We start from the raw sequence: 21,056 nt of genomic DNA, 5'->3' as shown, positions 1-21,056 counted from the left end.
GGGGTTAGGGTTGTGAAGAGGGAAAAAAAAGAAAAGAGAAAGAAAGAAAGAAGAAAGAAAGAAAAAGAGAGAAGGAAGGGGATGAATAATCATCCCCTTTTTTCTCTTTTTTTTTAAAAAATTCGCATAGGGAGAGACAAAACTTGACAAACCAATAATGAATATAAGAACGACGAAGGCAAACAACAAAATTAACGAAAAAGGAAAAAAAACGGTAAAATAATTGTTCAAGTTTTGAATTTAAATCGAGGAGAACCCGATTTCTCCCCCTTACTCAATCTTTCTCAGGATCTTTGGATTCTTCTCTGTTGTGCTTGGGAGGGAACCCTGTGGCCTTTCCTGTCTGTCCCTATTGATCTGGGCTACCTGATTGCTCAGATCCTTGCAGAAGGCTTCGTTATTAGCAAGCCTAGCCGAAATCTCTTTCAAGAGAGTCACCACTTCTTCAGATTCCTTAGGAGGTTGCATTGGCCCTTGGTTCTGCTGTTGATATGGGGACATACCAAGTCCATGCTCTTTGTCCTCTTGGACAAAACTGTTGGGAGGTCTAAGCACATTTTGGTTTGAATTCCCGTAGGATAGGTTCGGGTGCTGAGGTCTCCTGTAGTTGTTGTTGTTGTTGTAGGAGTTGTAGTTGTTGTTGGGGTTGTAATTGTTATAGTTTTGGTTGTACATCGGTTGTCCCCCAACATAGTTGACCATCTCCAGCGAAAGGGCTACCTGCTTGACAATCCTTTCCATGGTGGTCGCCGCCACAATGCACACAGGTGGGAGGTTGGCTGAACTTAGCCAACAGGACGTCCATCTTCCTACTCAGATCCGCAACAACCGGATTTTGATCATGATCTTCCACAGCAAACACCCGCTGCCTTGTGGGGGCAGCGAGTTTCTCCTCTTGCCATTGCACACTCTTCCTTGCTAGCTCATTAATCATGTCATACGCTTCTGTTGCGGTCTTCCTGAACAAATATCCACCCGCGGCGGAGTCTACAGTAGCTCTGTTAGTGGGTGTCAAACCGTGATAGAAGACGCTTACCAATTGATGTTTAGGCATATCATGATGAGGGCACATGCGCAGCATTTTTCTGAATCGGGTCCAAGATGTGTGGAGCACTTCGTGCTCGGGTTGGTGGAATGAAGTAATTTCACCCCTTAGCATTGCTGTCTTCAAGGGAGGAAAGTAGTAAGATAAGAACTCTTTTTCCAATCATGCCCATGTAGTGATTGACCCGGGCTCTAGTGTTCTTAGCCATTCCAGAGCTTGCCCAGTTAGTGAAAATGGGAATAGCTTCAGCCTGGCGGTATCTTGGGGGACCCCATTTGTTCTTGCTGTGTCTGCGCACATTAGGAAGCGATCCAGATGATCATTTGGGCTTTCATGTGCCTCTTCCCCAAACAGTCCCGTTTATTGAATCAAGTGAATTATGCCTAACTTGATTTCATAAGTGTTGGCTGAAATGTTTGGGGCGACGATCCCGGACAGGTGCTGGTGTCGGTGCGGTGCCAAAATCTCGCTCATTGAGCGGGTGTCAGCTTCCGGCTCGGTGTTCTCATTGTTCCTGTTATTGTTGGTCTCAACCATCTTGATAGGTTCAATGATTTCGTCTGGCTTGATAGTCCTGTTTTGCTTGCTCCTGTGAAGAGTACGTTCAAGTTCAAGGTTAAGAGGGACACACGGTATTTCCGCTGATCGAGTATGCATATGCTGAAAAGAAAAGATAAGTAAAAATAAAAATGTTTTCCTTTGAGAAGGAAAGTTTGACTACGGAAGATACAGAGATTGAGAATGTACAACCTTCTTTATGTAATATGTGAACATGTAAATGATACAATATAAACAAGTTTGGACAAGTATAAATATTGACAAGTATAGATGAATACGTATAAATATAAACACACGTTTGTATAAGCAAGTATAGATATAAACAAGTTCAAGTATACATATAAGCAAGTATAACTATTATCGAATATAAACAAGTATGTATGATATGAACAAAGAATATTCACAAGAGAATCGTATATAAACAAGTATTTGTATAAACGAGTATAGATATAAATGAGTATAATTATAAACGAGTATGAACTCTTTCTCAGATCTATTTCTCTCTTTTAGATCTATCTTCTCTTTTTCAGATCTGTCTTCTCTCTCTCAGATCTGTTGTCATGGTGAAGAATTTATATGAAGATGAAGAATTTTGAGATCTATCTTCTCTCTCTCAGATCTATTTCTCTCTTTTAGATCTTTTTTCTCTCTTTTAGATCTATCTTCTCTCTCTCAGATCTATTTCTCTCTTTTAGATATTTTTCTCTTCTCTCTCTCAGATCTATTTCTCTCTTTTAGATCTTTTTCTCTCTTTTAGATCTATCTCCCCTCTCTCTCTCTCTCTCTCTCGGCTAGGGTTCATGGTAAAGCGTGTTAGGGATAGATCTAGGGAGAGGGGGGCTGTGGCCGGCAAGGGGGGGTCGGATCTGGAGGGGATTTGCGGCAAGGAAGGGGGCGGCGGCCTGGTGGTTTGGGGCGAGAAGGGTGAGGCAGGTTTTGTTGGCGGCGAGAGTGCGCCTGGTGTAGATCGGGGCGGGGCGCTTGGCGGGGTGGAGGCAGGGGAATCCAGGGGCATCGGTAGGGATCTCGTGAGCATGGATGGTGCGTCGGCAGGGTTCTCGCGGGCGCCGCCCGTGCGGCTGGGGACGGATCTTTGCGATCCACAGGCGGCAGATTCGGCAAGGTTGTCACGGCTGGGTGCAGATCAATGGGAGATACGGGCGACTGGGTTTTCTGATGCCTGGGGTAAGGCTCCCCTAATCTCGGGGGGAGAAGTGGGGCGGGGGGTGCCTGGCGCAGGGCTATGCGCCAATAGTGCCGGGCACTGCCCAGGCGCTGCCGGCTCCTCGACCGGGCAGTGGGCTGGGGCTGTCGGCGCAGTGCCTTGCGCGGGATCCTCTCCTCTGGGCAGTGAGGGGCAGGCAGGGGCTACGACGGGGAGGCAGGCTGCCTCGGGTCTGGATGTTTCTAATAATTCGGGAAGGGTGGGTGTTGTAGGAGTAGCTCATGGGAAGACGGTCTCCCCCAGACCTAGGGTTCAGATGAGCGAGATTGGTAAAAACTCTTGGAAGGACACGGTCATGGGGGTGGCTGAGGAAGAGCCGGTTTTAGAGGAAGTTTTAATGGTGGGAGATTCTGATGATATGTTCTCGGATTCTGATGAGGAAGATAATGGCCATGAGGATCCTCTTTGTCCGGTCATTAGACTTTCCGCTGCAGAGAAGCGTGAGCTTAGAGAGAAGTGGAAGGTGTCTTTGATTGTTACTGTCCTGGGTAAGCGAATTAGTTTTAACTATTTTGCCCAAAGAATACAAGCGCAGTGGGCAAGGAAAGGTAAAGTCAGTATTACTGACCTGGAAAATGAGTACTATGTCATTAAATTTACCAGGGTTGAGGATTATAATTCGGTTATCAAGGGAGGCCCATATATCATTTCCAATCATGTTTTGGCCTTAAGGCCTTGGGTTCCTAATTTTAACCCTCACGACTGTTCGGTTAACAGGATCTTGACTTGGGTAAGATTCCCGGGCCTTCCCATTGAGTACTACAGTGAAAACTTTCTGAGTAAACTAGGAGGTTTGGTTGGTAAGGTCCACCATGTGGACAAGACTACAATTGGGGCCATTAGGGGTAAGTTTGCTAGGGTATGTATAGATGTTGATCTGGCTAAACCTTTACTTTCAAAGTTCTGTATTCAGGATAAAGTGTTCTTTATTGAGTATGAAGGTTTACATAACATTTGTTATGATTGTGGCATGTATGGTCATTCTCAGGAGGGTTGCCCTAAAAGGGAGAGGGTTGTTATAGAGAGGGTTGAGATTAGTGTGCGGATTACTAGAGGGAACCAGGGGTATGAAGGGAACTTTGGTCCTTGGATGGTGGCAAAGAGGCCCGCTAGACGTAGGAATCAACCTGCAGTGGTTCACAATCGTCCTCCTGATATACACACAAATTCTAAGTCCCTTTCTCCTAAAGCTACTGTTATTCCAAATGTCAAGGAGAAGCCTGTCCTCAAAGCTAGAAAGGAGGTTGGGGTTTCTTCAGTAGCCTTGCCTGGGTCCAGATTTGGGGCCCTGATGATTGAGGAAGTTCAAGAGTCGGACCAAGATGAGAATCATATGGATTAGAGTATTCCAAGATTGGAGTCTATAGATCCAGTCGAGAAGGTGGTTGAATCTGTGAACCCGCTTTTTGTCTCTAAGGATGAAGCCCGGGGGGACCCTGACCCTTGCAGCTAGAAGGATGAAGAAATCAAATGAGGTTAGTATTCCTGTTCCTGGTATTGATCCTGGGATTGGGAAATCTATGGGAGTTAACAAAACTAATATGAAAAAGCTTAAAGGAAAACAAAAAAGTGGCCTTAACACTTTGGCGTTTCCAGATAAGAGGGGGCCTGGGGGTACCTCGGTAAGGCTCTCAGGAGCCCCTAGTAAATACCTGGCTTAGGGTAGGGGTGTGGTCAGTTGTCCTCCTTTCTATGGATTTGTTATTTTGGAATGTTAGGGGTGCGGCTAGCAAGGCTACCCGTATCCATATGAATGATCTTATTAAGCAGTTTAATCCATCTTGTTTTGCTCTTTTGGAAACTAAGATTAGTGGTGAGAAAGCAGATGAGGTGGTTAAGAAGTTTAAGAACTGGCACTGTGTTAGATCGGAGGCAACTGGCCGGGCTGGGGGGATTTGGCTTTTTTGGAGGCCAGATCGGATTCATTTTGATATTCTTAGCATGGATAAGCAGTTCATTCATTGTAAAGTGAGTATTTCCGGCAATACTCCCTTTTTGATTACCCTTGTGTATGCTGACCCTATCTTGTCTAATCGAAAACGGCTCTGGGAGGTTCTCTATTCTATGAGTGTCAGCATTTCGGAGCCCTGGTTTGTGGCGGGTGACTTTAATGATATCGCCTTTATGAGTGATCAGAGAGGGGGATCCCATCATTATGTTAATCGTTGTCTGCATCACAAGAATAGTATGGATTTATGTGGGCTTTCCGATCTGGGGGCTTCTGGTCATAAATTCACTTGGAAGCGTAGTAATACTTTTGTTCGATTGGACAAAGTCTACGCTAATGTTTTAGCTCTAACTTCCTTCCCCGAGTGCTCTGTGTTGAACCTCCCGTTCCATCATTCGGATCATTGTCCTATTTTGTTTAGACTTTTGAGAGGTAAGCATCCTAGGGGTAAGAGACCGTTCCGGTATCAGTTGGCTTGGGAGTCCCATCCTAAGTTTAAAGAGTTCGTTCATGAGAGTTAGAGACCTCATTCGTATGTACTGCAAGCTGCTGAAGGGTTCAGGAATAAGGTGCAGGGGTGGAATAGGAATGTGTTTGGGCATATTTTCAGAAGGAAGAACAAGTTATTAAAGAGGATGGAGGGCATTCAACGCAGGTTGGAGGGGAGGTTTGATCATAGCCTTGAGGTCCTCCTCAGAACCCTTCAGAAGGAGCTGGAGGTTGTGCTTAGGCAGGAGGAGTTCCTTTGGTTCCAGAAGTCTCAGAAGTCCTGGATTAGAGATGGGGATCGTAATACCAAATACTTCCATCTCTCTACCCTGATCAGAAGGCAAAGAAATAGAATTGAGGCCATTAAGGATTCTAATGGTGATTGGGTTTATGAAGATGAGGTTATTCGAAACTTAGCCCTGGATTTCTACAGAGAGCTGTTCAAAGAGGAACCTGTTCTTTTAGAGAGGGCTCACTCTATTGCTACATTTCCTTTAATCAGTGAGGATTGTAGTCAGGAGGCCTTTCAACCTATTTCCCGAAAAGAGATTGACCAAGCTATCTTCAGCATTGGGGCTTCTAAAGCTCCTGGGATTTATGGTCTTCCGACGGGCTTTTACCATAAGCATTGGGATGTCGTGAAGGAAGACATCTATAATTTTGTCTTGGGGGTGTTCAGTGGTTCGAAGGATATTGAGTTGGTTAATAGAACCCTCCTGGTTCTGATTCCTAAGATTGATAAGCCTTCTTCCTTTTTGCATATGAGACCTATCAGTCTTTGTAATGTTCTTTACAAAACTGTTACAAAGATTGTGGCTAATAGAATCCGTGGCATTCTTCCTGCGATCATTTGTCAGAATCAGGGTAGCTTTGTGCCTGGTAGACAAATGATGGATAATGTGGTGATCGCCCAAGAGATGGTCCACACGATGAAGATTAGGAAGGGGAGGAAAGGCATTGTGGCTCTGAAGCTAGATTTAGAGAAGGCCTATGATCGAATTAATTGGGATTTCTTGATGGAGAGCCTTGAGAGAGCTAGAATCCCGGACAGCTGGAGAAGTTTAATTAAGGTATGTATTTTTCTTCTCCTGTGTTTCAAGTTATGGTCAATGGGGATATGTCGGAGGAATTTTCCCCGGGTAGAGGAATCCGTCAGGGGGATCCTATGAGCCCTTTCCTTTTTGTTATTGCTATGGAGAGGCTCTCTCACCTGATTCAGGATGCGATTGATAATGGGAGTTTCCACCCTGTGGCGATCAACAGCTTCTGTCCCTAGGTGACTCACTTATTCTTTGCAGATGATGTCCTTATCTTTCTTGAGGGTAATGAGGAGCAGTTGAGAGTCATTATGGATATTCTGGATTGCTTTTGTTCGGCCTCTGGGCAGAAGCTTAATATCCAGAAATCTAGGATGATGTGCTCTAAGAATATGAATCAGAGAGTCTGTAAGAGATTAAGTGATCTCTCAGGTATTCCTCTTACTGATTCTCTTGGGAAGTATCTGGGCGTTCCCCTCCACAGTGAGCGTGTGTCTAAAGGCTCCTTCAAAGAGACTTTGGATAAAGCTAATTCGAAGTGTGCCACTTGGAAAGCCAAGACTCTGTCTCTCGCTGGCCGCCTCACGTTAATTCAATCTGTTAATTGTGCTGCTCCCAATCACATCATGCAGGCTTGTAAGCTTTCGGATCCTGTGCTTAATGATCTTGACAAGATTAACCGTAGGTTCCTGTGGGGGGAAGCTGCGAAAGGGAGGAAGATCCATCTTGTGCCTTGGAGTGAGGTTTGCCAGCCTAAAGATTCTGGGGGTCTGGGTATTAGGAAAGTAAATGACAATAATAAAGTTTTATTAATGAAACTCCTTTGGCGTATGTGGCAAAACCCCTCCTCTCTTTGGGGTCGCCTCCTTTGTGGTAAGTATCGGAAAGACAAAATCTTCGGGGGCCCGAAAGAGAGAGTTGCTAATTGTTCCTTCCTCTGGAAAGGACTTAGTGCTGTGTTTGATGAGTTCTGCTCGGGAGTTGGCCTGGAGGTGGGGAATGGTAAGTCCATTAGTTTCTGGTTTGATAACTAGATTGGGGATAAATCGTTAATTGAGGTGTGTTCTTCCCCCCCGCCTAGTGATATACGCAACTGGAGGATTGCCGATGTGGTTGACTCGGAAGGGGACTGGATCTGGTCAAAGTTTGATACTTTCTTTAGCCTTGAGACTCTCCTTAGAATGCGGGGAGTGAAGGTGAGTAATCAAGAGGATGACTTGGATAGGCACTGCTGGGCGTTGACTAACAATGGAGTTTATTCTTGCAAATCGGCCTTTGAAGCTTTCTCTCTCTTTAGATCTGATCCTCCCTCGGATGTGTGGAAGTCGATTTGGACCCTTAAAGTTCCTTTCCGTATTAGGAGTTTCCTGTGGCTGGGCGTTAAGGACAGGCTTCTTACTAATTCGGATAGGCACAAAAGGCACTTGGCTGATTCTGGAGCTTGCAGTAGATGCAGAGGCCATGTTGAGACTTTGTGCCATGCTCTTAGAGATTGCTCTAATAGTAAAGAGGTTTGGAGGAAAATTCTCCCACACCATATTTTCTCTTCCTTCATGGCACATTTTGAGGTCGACTGGTTCTCTGATGGTGTTAGAGGAAAGTTGCTTCCATACATGGAGCATGGTGACATTTTCTTTGCTATTATCTGTCACCAAGTTTGGAAATGGAGAAACGAGGAGATTTTTGGAGATAAAACTGTTTTTATGACAAACTTAGCTGATTTCTTCTCGAAAAAACTTTTCTCTATTATCGATAGTTTCAAAGGAGAGTCCCGTGCCAGAGCCTCTTAGTGTTGTGATGTCCATCTCGTGGGATGGAGCAGGCCAAGAGAGGGGGTTGTGAAGCTGAATACTGATGGTTCCTGCCTCAATAACGGTAACATTGCGGCTGGAGGTGTGCTTAGAGATGCAGGGGGCGCCTGGCTTTCTGGGTTCTCCCAGAATTTAGGGTTGGGTTCTTCCTTTTCTGCGGAGCTCTAGGCTATTCTTACTGGAATCAATCTTGCTAAAAGGCTGGGTGTTAAGAGGCTCTCTGTGGAGTCTGATAATTTGGAAGCAATCAAAATGATTTATGAGAATCATTCTATGGGTCTTAACAGTCGCAACCTCATCAAAGCTATTAAAAGGCTTTGCTCCTCCTTTGAGTTCGTAGAGTTCAGACACATTTTTAGAGAGCAGAATCGTGTTGCTGATCGCTTGGCGGCGGCGGGCCATGAAGGGACGTTAGGCGTTACTAACCTTCATGTTTCCCCTAGTTTCATCTCTCCTCTTCTCTTAGAAGATAGGATTGGGGTTAGCTTCCCTAGGCTAATTCCTGGGTAGTTTGTTGTTGTTCGTTTTTCTTTTCCTTTTCTACCAAAAAAAAAATAAACGAGTATGAATGTAAACAACTATAAACAAGTATACATGTATAAACGATATAAACAAAGGATATTCACAAGAGAATCGTATATAAACAAGTATTTTTATAAACGATTATAGATATAAATGAGTATAATTATAAACAAGTATGAATGTAAACAACTATAAACAAGTATACATGTATAAACGATATAAACAAAGGATATTCACAAGGAATGCCTAAACTAACAAATCGACCTTTGGTTCGATATTGCATAAGAAATAAATCCCTGGCAACGGCGCCAAAAACTTGATGCGTCTCCAGTTAAGAAGGCTCACTAAGGGATAAGTGTACCCCGTCGTTATCAAGTAATAAATCTGGAAAGTCCAGGTATCGAATCCACAGGATTTATTTACTACAAGTATCGAGCTACTTCGTCTCAGGTGTTATCTAGGCTGTGTGGGTTTTGAGTTGGTTTTGTTTAAGTTAATCTACTCCTAGTTGAAATATGCCACTCCTAGCTAAGTTATACTAATTCGAACTAAGTTATTCTAGTCCTAATTGAATTATTCTACTTCTAGCTAAGTTATACTAATTCGAACTAAGTTATTCTACTCCTAAGTGATCTTTTACCAATGTAATTACCCGAAGGAACATGAGGGGATACGATGATAATGAAAATAGATTGTTTAGACAACGGAATTAAAACCTAATCTAAGTCACTTGTGTCTGAGGCGATTAACCCTACCTATCCTCCTGAGGTCCCTAGTTCGTGATTCCCTTGTAAGGCCGAAACTAGCTCTAAGGCTCAGCAATTTGGGCTTAATCTTCTATAGGGTCGTCAATCCTATAGGCACTGACTAGGTCAGATTCAGCTCGCAATATGTGCCAACTTAATTTTGGGATTATCGAATGAGTTAAACCAATCAGACAAAGCGTAAGACAAAGATTAAAGCAATAAAGCAATTGAATAAACAAAACTATAATATATATCAAAGATGAAAAGTATTGTCACGAAGATACAATGAGCCTAGGATTCATAACATGGATCAGAGGCTAGACAGAATATAAAAGAAGAAAAATCCCTTTTAGGGAACCTGTCTACCAATGCAGGCGTCTTCCTAGGACTTAAGGGTGGAACTTGAGCAATCCTCGGTGAACGGAGCTTCGGAGCTGTCTTCAATGGAGGTTGAAGGAGACGGAGGAGGTGGAGAGGATTTCTCAAGGTGGAAGCTTAGGTTTTTACAAAGATAAAAGATATCTAATTTACAATTGGAAATTCCTATTTATAGACGCGGTTCGGGCCCTCTTTCTGACCTAATTCGTGTCCTTTTGTAGGTGGGAAGACGTGGGGTCGATTGTGACCTTGTGGGGCCGGGAATCAGCGCAGGTCAGCTCGCCGAGCTGGGCGAGCCAGCTTGGCGAGCTGGCTCTTGCAGGCCAGCTCGCCGCGAGCTGGCCTCCAGCTCGGCCGAACAGGCCCTTGAGGGCCTGCTCGGCAAGCTGGCATAGCTAGCTCGGCGAGCTGGCCTACGAAGGCCAGCTCGTCGCGAGCTGGCCATGCCTGCTCGCCCGAGCAGGCCATGCCAGCTCGGCCGAGCAGGCCCCCAGCTCGGCGAGCTGGCCTACGAAGGCCAGTTCGGCGAGCGGTTTTGCCTAGAATGCCTTTGCGCGATCACTGGATGTCCCAAAATGCAATTTTCGCCCGAACTCATCCATGCACATGTACGAAAACTCTAAATAGCATTAGTCCCAGGGCTAAATTGACCCGCCAATCGCTCATTTTGAGCAAACACTCCGTTTGGTGCAACTTTTGGCGGATAAATTAGCTATAAAAGATAATGGAAATTTAACATACATGCTATTTTGCCCATATTTGCTTAAAATAACCAGAAAACGAGCCTAAACAACGAAAAGTAAATAAAACATTTCCAATTTCTAACTAACTCACACAAACACATATAAATACGAGAATTGCTCGTTTATTCATGAAATAACGCTAAAACCCGTCCTACAATCGTACCCAAAGATAGGGGTTTTTGACCCCTATCAGCCTCTCAAATAGTTGGTTGGAAAAATGAGTACCTTGATCACTTATAATTGCCCTCGGCACTCCGAATCTGGCCAACAATTGTTTTAAAAATTTAATCACTACCTTTGCATCATTTGAAGGATATGCGCATGCTTCCACCAATTTACTCACGTAGTCAACCGCTACCAGGATATACTGATTTCCAAACGAGATGGGAAATGGTCCCATGAAATCTATGCCCCATACATCAAAAATCTCGCAAACAACTATGTTGTTTAGAGGCATGGCGTTTCGGGCGGAAATATTACCTGTTCGTTGACATTCATTGCATCTTTGAATCAATCGCTGGGCATCTTTGTAGATAGTGGCCCAGTAAAAACCTGCTTGAAATACCTTGGCGGTTGTTCGATTTGCACCAAAATGGCCACCCGATTCTGCTGCGTGGCATTTGTGTAATATCTCCATGCCTTCCTCTTGGGTCACACATCTTCGAAGAAGTTGGTCTGCACATAATTTAAATAGGTAAGGTTCCTCCCAGATTTAGTATTTAAGTTCAGAATAAAACTTTCGTTTTTGATTCGTGGAATATCGAAATGGTTTTATTTTGCAAGCCAAAAAATTTGCAATATCAGCAAACCAATGGAGTGTGGAAATTGCAAACAGTTTTTCGTCAGGAAAGTGGTCGATGATCTCTTGTTATTCGATCTCTGTGGTGGCTTCGATTCTGGATAAATGGTCAGCTACCAGATTCTCAGAACCCTTTTTGCCCTTGATCTCTAAATCGAACTCTTGCAGGAGTAACAACCATCGTATTAGTCTCGGCTTTGCATCCTTCTTGGCGAATGGGTATTTTAATGCAGAGTGGTCGGTATAAACAATAACTCTAGAGAGCACAAGGTAGGAGCGAAATTTATCAAATGCGTAGACTACCGCCAACAACTCCTTTTTAGTGGTTGTGTAATTCTGCTGAGCTTCGTTCAGAGTTTTGCTAGCATAATGTATAGGCTTAAACTTCTTATTAACTCGTTGTCCGAGAACATCCCCTACACTGATATCACTGGCATCGCACATTAGCTCGAATGGTGCATCCCAATCTGGTGAGGTGAGTATAGGTGCGTGGGTCAACAGTTCCTTTAACTGCTCGAATGCCTGTTTGCACCTTTCGGTGAAGACGAATTCGGCCTCCTTGTGTAGCAGTGCAGAGAGTGGTTGTTCGATTTTGGAAAATTCCTTGATAAACCGTCTATAGAATCTAGCGTGCCCTAAGAAACTTCGAATATGCTTGACAGTTTTGGGAATAGGCAGTTTCTCGATTACTTCTACTTTAGCTTTGTCAACTTCTAGCCCTTTACTTGATATCTTATGACCCAGTACAATTCCCACAGTTACCATAAAATGGCACTTCTCCTAGTTTAGGACCAGCTGTGTCTCCGTGCATCTCTCTAGAACAGCTTCTAGATTTTCCAAACAGGCTTCGAATGACGTTCCATAGACAGAAAAGTCATCCATGAAGATCTCAACTGTTTTTTCAATCATATCATGAAATTGGCCATCATACATCTTTGAAATGTGGCGGGAGCATTACACAGTCCAAATGGCATGCGCTTGTACACAAAAGTCCCATATGGACATGTGAAGGTGGTCTTCTCTTGGTCTTTTGTGGAAATATGAATCTGGCTATACCCCAAATATCCATCTAGGAAACAGTAGAATTGATAACCAGCTAGTCGCTCCAGCATCCGATCGATGAAAGGTAAGGGGAAGCGATCCTTCCGTGTTGCTTCGTTCAACTTTCTGTAATCAATGCACATCCGCCATCCTGTGATTGTTCTTGTGGGGATGAGCTCGTTCTTTTCATTTCTGACCACAGTAGTTCCTCCTTTCTTAGGGACAACTTGTACATGACTGGTCCACACACTATCTGAAATGGAGTAAATGATTCCTGCATCGATAAGCTTCATTACCTCTGCATTGACAACTTCCTTCATGTGTGGGTTCAGCCTTCTCTGTGGTTGCACGGTTGGTCTGTGGTCCTCTTCCATTAAAATCTTATGCATGCATATGGTTGGGCTGATCCCCTTTATGTCTTCAATTTTCCATGCTAGAGCTTTCTTGTGCCTTCTTAGGATGGTGAGCAGTTGGTCTTTCTGATCCTTTGTCAATGTTGCCGGAAATAATCACTGGTCTGCTGTTCGACGGATCCAAGAAGGCATATTCTAAATGATCGGGCAGCTGTTTCAGCTTGGGGCATCTCTCTTCTTCTTCCCCTTCGAGGTCTATTTCAGGAAGAGTGACCTTTTCGTCTTCATCAATGTTTCCTTTAGCAGTTTGTTCTTTCTGTACTGACTCGAACAATTGTTCCTCTTCTTTATGCTTCTCCATATCGTATTGTTCCTACAAAAAGAGACTATCGTCATATGTATCGAGGAAATAACACGAATGATCAGAGGCTGATGCATAGCGAACAACTTCATGCATCTTAAACACTACTTCTTCATTATTGATTTTTAGAATAAGGTGTCCTTTATGTACATCAATGACAGCTCTTCCTGTTGCTAGAAAAGGTCGTCCCAAGATTATTGGAACTTCCAAATCTTCTGCAATATCCATTATTACAAAATCAACATGCAATATGAAATTTCCAACCTTAACCAGGACATCGTCGACTATACCCTTGGTGTATCGGATTGATCGATCAGCTAGTTAAACCGTGACCTTTGTTGGTCTTGGTTCTCCTAACTCTAATTGCATATAAATTGAATATGGCATAAGGTTGATACTAGCTCCTAGATCACACAAAGCATTTTGAATAGTGAGTGTTCCTATTGAACAAGGTATCGAAAAACTCCCTGGATCCTTGAGCTTCTTTGGAAGCTGCTGTTTGGCTTGTAGAATTGAGGAGCTATCCCTGGTTAGTTGTACCATAGCTACACTTTCCAATTTAGTCTTGTTGGTGAGCAAGTCCTTCAGAAATTTGACATACATGGGCATTTCGGATAAAGCTTCGATGAACGGTATGTTGATGTGCAATTTTGTCAATTGTTCCAGGAAGCTCTTGTGTCGCTTCTCACAGTTTTGCTGCTTCAATTGTTCTGGGTACGGAACTCGTGTTTCGTATTGAGGCGCAACTGGTCCTTCTTCAATTGGCTGTTTATCCTTCTTTTGTTGGGGTGCAGGTGTTTGAACACTAGGCTCAACTATTTCTACCTTTCCTGTAGCAGATTTGACAACAATATCAGATACTTCCTTGCTTCCTCTTAGCATAATATCATTGACCTCTTCTTTCGGGTTGGTCATAGTGTTGCTCGGAAGGGCGCCTTTTTCCTTTGAAGATATGGCTGTCGCAAATTGTTGCATTTGAGTCTCAAAATTCTTTATGGATGACTGTGTCTCCTTTATGAACTGCATCATCATGGACTCCAAATCCGGTTTTCCTTCTTGTTGAACACCTGGTTGTCACTGATATTATTGGTTAGATGCGTTGCCTTGGTGTGGTGAGTAGGATGTTCATTGGTTTTTGTGTCTGTAGGGTTGCTGAGTAGCTGGTTGTCTCTGATTATCCTGCCATGAAAAGTTAGGATAGTTTCTCCAACCAGAGTTATATGTATTCGAATAAGGATTCAGTGGTTGGCGAGCGATGAAATCACACTGTTCTTGCATGGATGCACCTAGTTTGGTTCCTGGACATTCTATTGGTTGGTAGGGTCCGCTATAAAAATCACAGCCATCGGGTGATAGTATCTCAACAGGAGCAGATAGTTGCGTGTTAATTGCTGAGACGTTCATCTTTCCCATTGTTTTAACCAATTGTTCCATTTGTGAGGAAAGTTTGGTTATCGCCTCGTTGTTTGCGTTGTTCGTGACTCTCTTTCCATCACCTCTCACCGAGTGCTAGTTATAGCTGGTGTTGACCACTCATTCAATTAGCTCGTACAATGCTTGGGGTTCAAGTTCCTCTGGATTTCTGTTGGCAACGGATTCAAGTTGTATCTTGTATGCATTGGTCACCCTATTGTAGAAGTTCTGAACTTGCATCCACATGGGTATGCCATGATTTTGTACTCTCCTCAACAGTTCCTTGTATCTCTCCCATGCTTCGGATAATGATTCATCCTCTTCTTGAAAGAAGTGTGAAACCTCATTCCTCAGCTTGATTGCTTGTCTAGGAGGAAAATATTTCATCAGGAACAGTGTAGCCATTTCCTCCCAATTTGCGATAGAGCCTGGTTCCAGATTCTTCAACCAATTCTTTGCCTTATCCTTCAAGGAAAAGGGAAACAATTTGAGTCTGATTACTTCGTCACTTTCATTTCTATGAGTGCGAAATGTGTTGCACATTGTGACGAAATCTTGAATGTGAGCATTTCGATCTTCGTTTGGGTATCCCCCAAATTGCACAGTTGTTTGCAGCATCTGAATCATTGAAGCTTTTACTTCAAATAGGCGATTGCCTTCATTTGGTATTACGATACACGACGAATGGTCTTCAGTGGATGGTCTGGAATAATCCTTCATCCGCAACCTTTGGTTGCCATTGTTGTTATTATTGTTATCAACATGACCCTCCTCATGGTTCTCTGGTTGTTCCTGATTTGGCATTTCATTTTCGCGATCCATTCTGGCGTGTGTAGCTTGTCTGAGTAGTCTTCTTCTTCTTCTGTAGACTCTCTAAATCTCAAGGTCCACATGGAGGATAGGAATACATGCTCTTCGCATACACAGCTAGAAGTCGAAATACGAAAATGGACAAATAGGTGGTTATCGGGTAATAAAATAAGCATACAAATTCTTCCAAACTTCGGTTTAAACAATCCCCGGAAACGGCGCCAAAAACTTGGTGTGTTAAATACAGACGCTAGCAAGTATACTAGGTCGTGTATAATGTTGGGTAAGACCAAGTGTCGTATTCCACATGGATTGCACTTAGTAGGAAGAACAGTTACCTTAAGTGTTAGAATTCAAATATTGAGTGGGTTGATAATATCAAACTTATCATGAACAAACAACTAAAAACAGTAATAAATGTAATGAACTCAAGATGAACAGGCACAGACGTAGCCCTACGCCTACAAACAACTGTGCTTAACGACTATCTTTTAGTGAAGTAAAACCATATTCTTGAGTTGGGTCTCTTCCTCATTTATCACTAAAGTCCGGTGTCTCATTTCCAAAGATTCTAAGTAGGTAAGATTAACCAAGTGTTCTTGCATTAACATACAAACAAGCATTAAGTATTAGGAATCATTCATAAATGAAACCCTAATATGTGGTAGTTTTCGTGTCCGTCCACTACGACATATGCCAAATAGTTATTTCTGTTACGTCGGAGCACCGTCGTGCCATCTTCGGTAACTAGAATATAGATTGGATCCTAATCTATTCTTTAAGGCATACTAATGACACTCATTCATGGATGGAAATACTTCATTAATCAACAAAAGTCACTTACAGTCGCCGTTTAATGGTTGGCTAGGCCTGCAGAAGGAATTACTCACTCATTGACATGAGCGAATAGCTTGTTCTTCCCAAAATCATTCCTCCGACAATAAACATAAAAACAGAGCATAAAACTGATGGTTGCGGAAAACGAGGCGCCCTTACATTAAGACTAATGTCCTATTTGTACCCTTTCTAACATAAACCCTAATTACAAGGGTAAAGAGCAACAAAAAGTAAATACAAAAGGACAAATGAACAATCTTCATACACTTGGCACAAGATGGAAGTTGTCTTGCTTTCCACGTTTTTCTCTCTTTCTCTCTCCTATAGCTTGCTCGACCCGCGCGTTTATCCGTTTCTTTCCAAATGACCCGTTAATGCTGTTGCTTAAGCTGTTCTGTTCTACTGAGAGCCTGTTCGTGAGGATTCCTACTCGAACTGTTATTTCTGCCCGTTTCTTCCATTTCTGGTTGAAAACTAAGACTTTGAAGCTCTTTTCCATGAATGCTCATCCTTTAAAACTTGCTCATTTCACTCGTATCAGAATGGCAAATGGAATCCCGGGCTCCAAGGAATGAAACGCATAATCCCAGGTCTAAGAGCAATGGCACCACGACTCCAAACAGATTGGAGAGCCTCTGCGGACGAAAGAATGATGTGGTAAAAACCTCTACCTAGAGAAATCAATTTCCAATTAGGAGAGCAACCCAAATAGATAAAAGTTTGGCTTTTAAGTCCGACTGCTTCCAAGGATATTCCCCTTTAACAAGTGTGATATGCCCGATAATAGAATGCTTACAAAGACTGAGCCTTTCATTGTAAATATCCTGTTGGATTTTGACGGCTTTAAAGTCTCCTTCTTCAGATATAAGAGATCAATCCACGGGGGAGGAACATCTAGAGAAATAGTCGCAGAAGAAGCAGCACCAACAAGGGTAGCCGCATAGGACCTAGGTCCAACAGAGGGTCCGGGTCTCGAAGGAGGACAATTCACAGTATTAATAGATCAAGGCAAGGCATTTTTCAAGAAAGAGGATCTAGAAAAAAGATGAGCAATGGAGCAATCCATCTCCATCAGATCAGCGAGAGTCAACCTAGCCACACCAATCCCTAACAGAACCAAACTCTAACAGAGCTTGCCTTCCACACCACTTTCAGAATCAATTATTAATTTTTAAATAAAAATGTTTGGATATTATTATTAATCGTTCGGTGATTATTGTTGATGGTAATTGATTTTAATAATTTTCAGTAGTTATTTTCTAAGGCAGCAGGCGGCAGCGGACCGGCGATGGCAGCCGCGCGCACCGACCCAAACAGAACCGCGGCTTCTCATGGAAAACGCAGACAGAGCTGTGGCTACAGATCAAACGCAGAAACCCAGGAAACGAGCCGACGCCACACACAGCAAGGAATCGACAACGAACGATGCCAATGTTAGGCGGAGGCGCAGACGGCGACAGGCGAGAGAGATAGATCAGCGACACAGATCCATAAAAACCCTAGGTCCAGTAAAGAACAACAAGAGATCCGACACAACGGCGGCGAGAGGGAGAGCGGCGACAGAAGAGCGGTGGCGAGAGGAGGAGCGGCGGCAGAGAGGCGGTGGCGAGAGGAGTCCCTAGTAGAACCAAACCCTAGCAGAGCTTCATTCTCATCCTTTTTACTATTATTATTAAAAAAATTTATTGTAAATTCGTATTATGTGCATATAATTTGGTAATTTGAATAAATGTTGATTTTAGTCCTCAACTTTATGACATTTTATAAAACATACTCAAAACTTTTAAATTACACCTAAAGAAACATTAAATTAAATTCAATAGAATATTTAAAATAGTAATTAATTAATACTCCAAAATCTATATCGAGGAATTTTAGACACGGACGTGACAGTAGCCCGCGATCATTTTATGGTAGCTAGAAAGGGGGCTACATTGAAGTCTTTATACTCCTTTGAAGAGATCTGACAGGGCACGTTCGGGAGAGTAATGGACATGGAACAGCTAGGAAAGATGAAAGAATTACAATGACAGGACCACATTAACAGCGCCCCTAGCACCAGCCCTTCAGAGAAAATGAGCTGCTGAGAAGTCAGCTTGATGAAGTCAGAAATGTATTGCCTCTCCTATTGAGCCCTGTAAACTGGCTTTAGCCGTTTGATCTAATTAGTCCAAAGCGAGGTATAACGCGGCCAGGTTTTGTTCTTACCACTGGATGGAGGGCGACTCAGATCCTTGTAAGCCAGCAGCTCACGGTCCGAAGCTAGAGGATAAGGGAAGTCCGAGAAAGCAGTGGTTGGGGGACAGTTGGTCATAGTATACAGAGTCTGCTGAAAGAAAGGAGAGTGATAAGCCCAAAATATACCTAAAATAGCATCAATAATTACGCCAGTTTCGTATTGAAATCATGTTAAATATATTCATTTAGAATACTTTTACATCTATATTTGTTTCTATTGTGCAAGATACTAAATCATTTGGAAAAATCCAAATAGGAGCTAAAACAGAGCAAAAACGAGAGAGAAATCACATTTAGAAGTTAAAAGGCACGTACGATTCAGAGGCCATGACGAAAGACTTGGGAACAATCTCGGAACAGAGACAAAAGTCTCTGTTGCGACCGAGATTCCTAAAATCTCGGTCGTGATACGCGTTTTCCTATGAAGGAAACACGAGTTCGTGCCGTTATCTCCCTCAATCCAAAGACGCATTCGAGATTCTCATTATCTCGACAGAAACATCAAGAATACAACACATAGTTTACATGTTTTTAATTGACTCATCTATTCATTCGGATAGAGACGACTCTTCACCAACGGACACGACACTTCAACAAGACTCTTCATCAATTATAAATAGAGCACACATTTCAGAATTCAGGGTTGGATATTTTTCTAATTCAGAAGAGAGTTAGATAGTTAGAGATTCTAGTTTGCAATTTTGTAAAAGCATACTTGTTGTACACAAGTTGTTTAATTAGTTTAGATACAAACACAGAAATTGTAGTTTAAGTTCGAGTATTGTTCTAAGTCGAGTTTACCCTCTGTAGAAGATCAAGCGCAGTCTCTATTTCGAGGATTCAGCGAGAAGAACCAGTGGGTGAAGCGCCCCAAGGTCTGACAAGTCTACGAAGTTTGAGGAAATGATTGACAATCTGGAACTCAAATTAGTTAAAATGCTATCCAAACTTCTTCTTCTCTGTTAACTTGTAATGATTCATAATAAATTAATAATTACCTTTTCAATACAATTCATTTCTACTGTTGTTATTTTCGAGTCTGATCTAGCGATATTCTTAAAAGTAATACACTGGTGTTTTCAATAAAAACCTTTTTACACAAATTACATTTCAATGGAAACTTTGTTGAACACTTAAAAGAATTAGGATTTATGTTTGGTATCTGCGAGACCACGATTTATCAAATATAAAACTCCAATTTGATTAAGGTAGCAATCTATCCCGACCGTAGAAAGATTGTCTGCAGTTCAAAGCCCAGTAATTGAATTAATTGATAAATTGTTACACACTAATAATCTAATCAAAGTTATAAGTTGCTTTCTTGCTTTGTGTGTACAAGTCTTGAATTCTACTTGTTCTTAAACATAATTTCTGTAATTGTAATCCAAACTTTTGACATAATTGGATTCTAAATCCACAACCATTTATTCCATTCAAACCAATAAATAATTTTCTAATTAAACCTAGAGAAAACGAATTTAATCAAAATAAATAAGTTTTTATAAAATAAAGCGTTCCCTGTGGGTTCGAGATCTTTTATTACTACAGGCGAAAGCCGTGAACATGCGGAAATCGCTCAACAAGTTTTTAGCACCGTTGCCGGGGAACGCCAAGATTTTTTATAAAAAAAATATATTTTTCGTATTTTATTCCGAATCTAGATTTATATATACTTATATTATTATTTACATATTATATATTAATTTTACTAGCAATTTTATTTTTTTCAATTTTTTTGAAGGTAATTTCAGTTTGTGCGTGTAATTTCAGTTAATGCGCAGTACTAGAAGTTCGGGCATTCAACCGGAATCATTCGATCCAAAAATTGAAAGAACGATTAAGAAAAATAAAAAGAAAAAGAACAAAGAACAAAGAGACACAGAATCAAGAACCACAACAAGTGAAAATGGCAGATCCCCGTAGACTTATGGATTTCGCTACACTAGGAGTTGAAGGTGTTGCGAATAGTATAGTTAGACCCCAAATAAATGCACAACAATTTGAAATCAAACCAGCCTTGCTAAACATGTTACAAAATAGTGTGACATTTTATGGACTACCTAACGAAAACCCTAATGCCCATTTGACCAATTTTCTTAAAATTTGTGATACGTTTAAAATTACGGATATTTCTGCCGAAGCAGTCAAACTTCGCCTATTTCCTTTCACTTTGAAGGACTAAGATTTGGTTGAATTCTATGCCGGCCGGAACATTCCAACTTGGAACCAATTAGCCCAAGCATTTTTATCCAAATATTTTCCCCTAGCCAAAACAGCAAAAATTATAAAAGAACTTACATCATTTACACAACATGAGAATGAAACCCTGTATGAATCATGGGAACGTTTCAAAGAACTTCAACGTTTATGCCCACACCACCTTTTGCCCGATGAACTTTTAATGCGAACTTTCTATAATGGAATAAATCCCACAACTAGAGGTTCACTAGATGCTATGTCGGGAGGGTTATTTATGAAGAAGACATCTGCTGAAGCAAAAGAACTTTTAGAGGAAACGGCAATTAACAGTAGCATGTCGCCTGCCGAATGCGCACATACACCAGTTACTCCAAAACCATCGTCCTCGACTTCATCATCTATTAAAGGTATAGTTAATCTTGACCCTATTGCGATGTTATAAGCCCAATTTTCTGCGCTTTCGTACAAAATTGACAAGTTTATGACACCGTGTGACATTAATG

At 42.1% G+C, this 21,056-nt stretch overlaps 2 non-coding genes across 2 annotated transcripts; one reads left to right on the top strand and one right to left on the bottom strand.

The window, feature by feature from the left end:
• The first annotated feature begins 14,719 nt into the window (after positions 1-14,719).
• Positions 14,720-14,826, top strand: LOC136210176 (small nucleolar RNA R71). Its single transcript, XR_010677887.1, has one exon. It is a non-coding gene; the product is annotated as a small nucleolar RNA R71 (small nucleolar RNA).
• A 5,806-nt stretch (positions 14,827-20,632) lies between these two features.
• Positions 20,633-20,739, bottom strand: LOC136210187 (small nucleolar RNA R71). The gene has a single exon (XR_010677897.1). It is a non-coding gene; the product is annotated as a small nucleolar RNA R71 (small nucleolar RNA).
• Between the last annotated feature and the right edge of the window lie 317 nt (positions 20,740-21,056).

Source organism: Euphorbia lathyris, chromosome 10, assembly GCF_963576675.1.
Source record: "Euphorbia lathyris chromosome 10, ddEupLath1.1, whole genome shotgun sequence".
NCBI lineage: Eukaryota > Viridiplantae > Streptophyta > Magnoliopsida > Malpighiales > Euphorbiaceae > Euphorbia > Euphorbia lathyris.
Note: the sequence above shows the minus strand (reverse complement) of the source record. Positions and strands in the feature narration are given on the sequence as shown.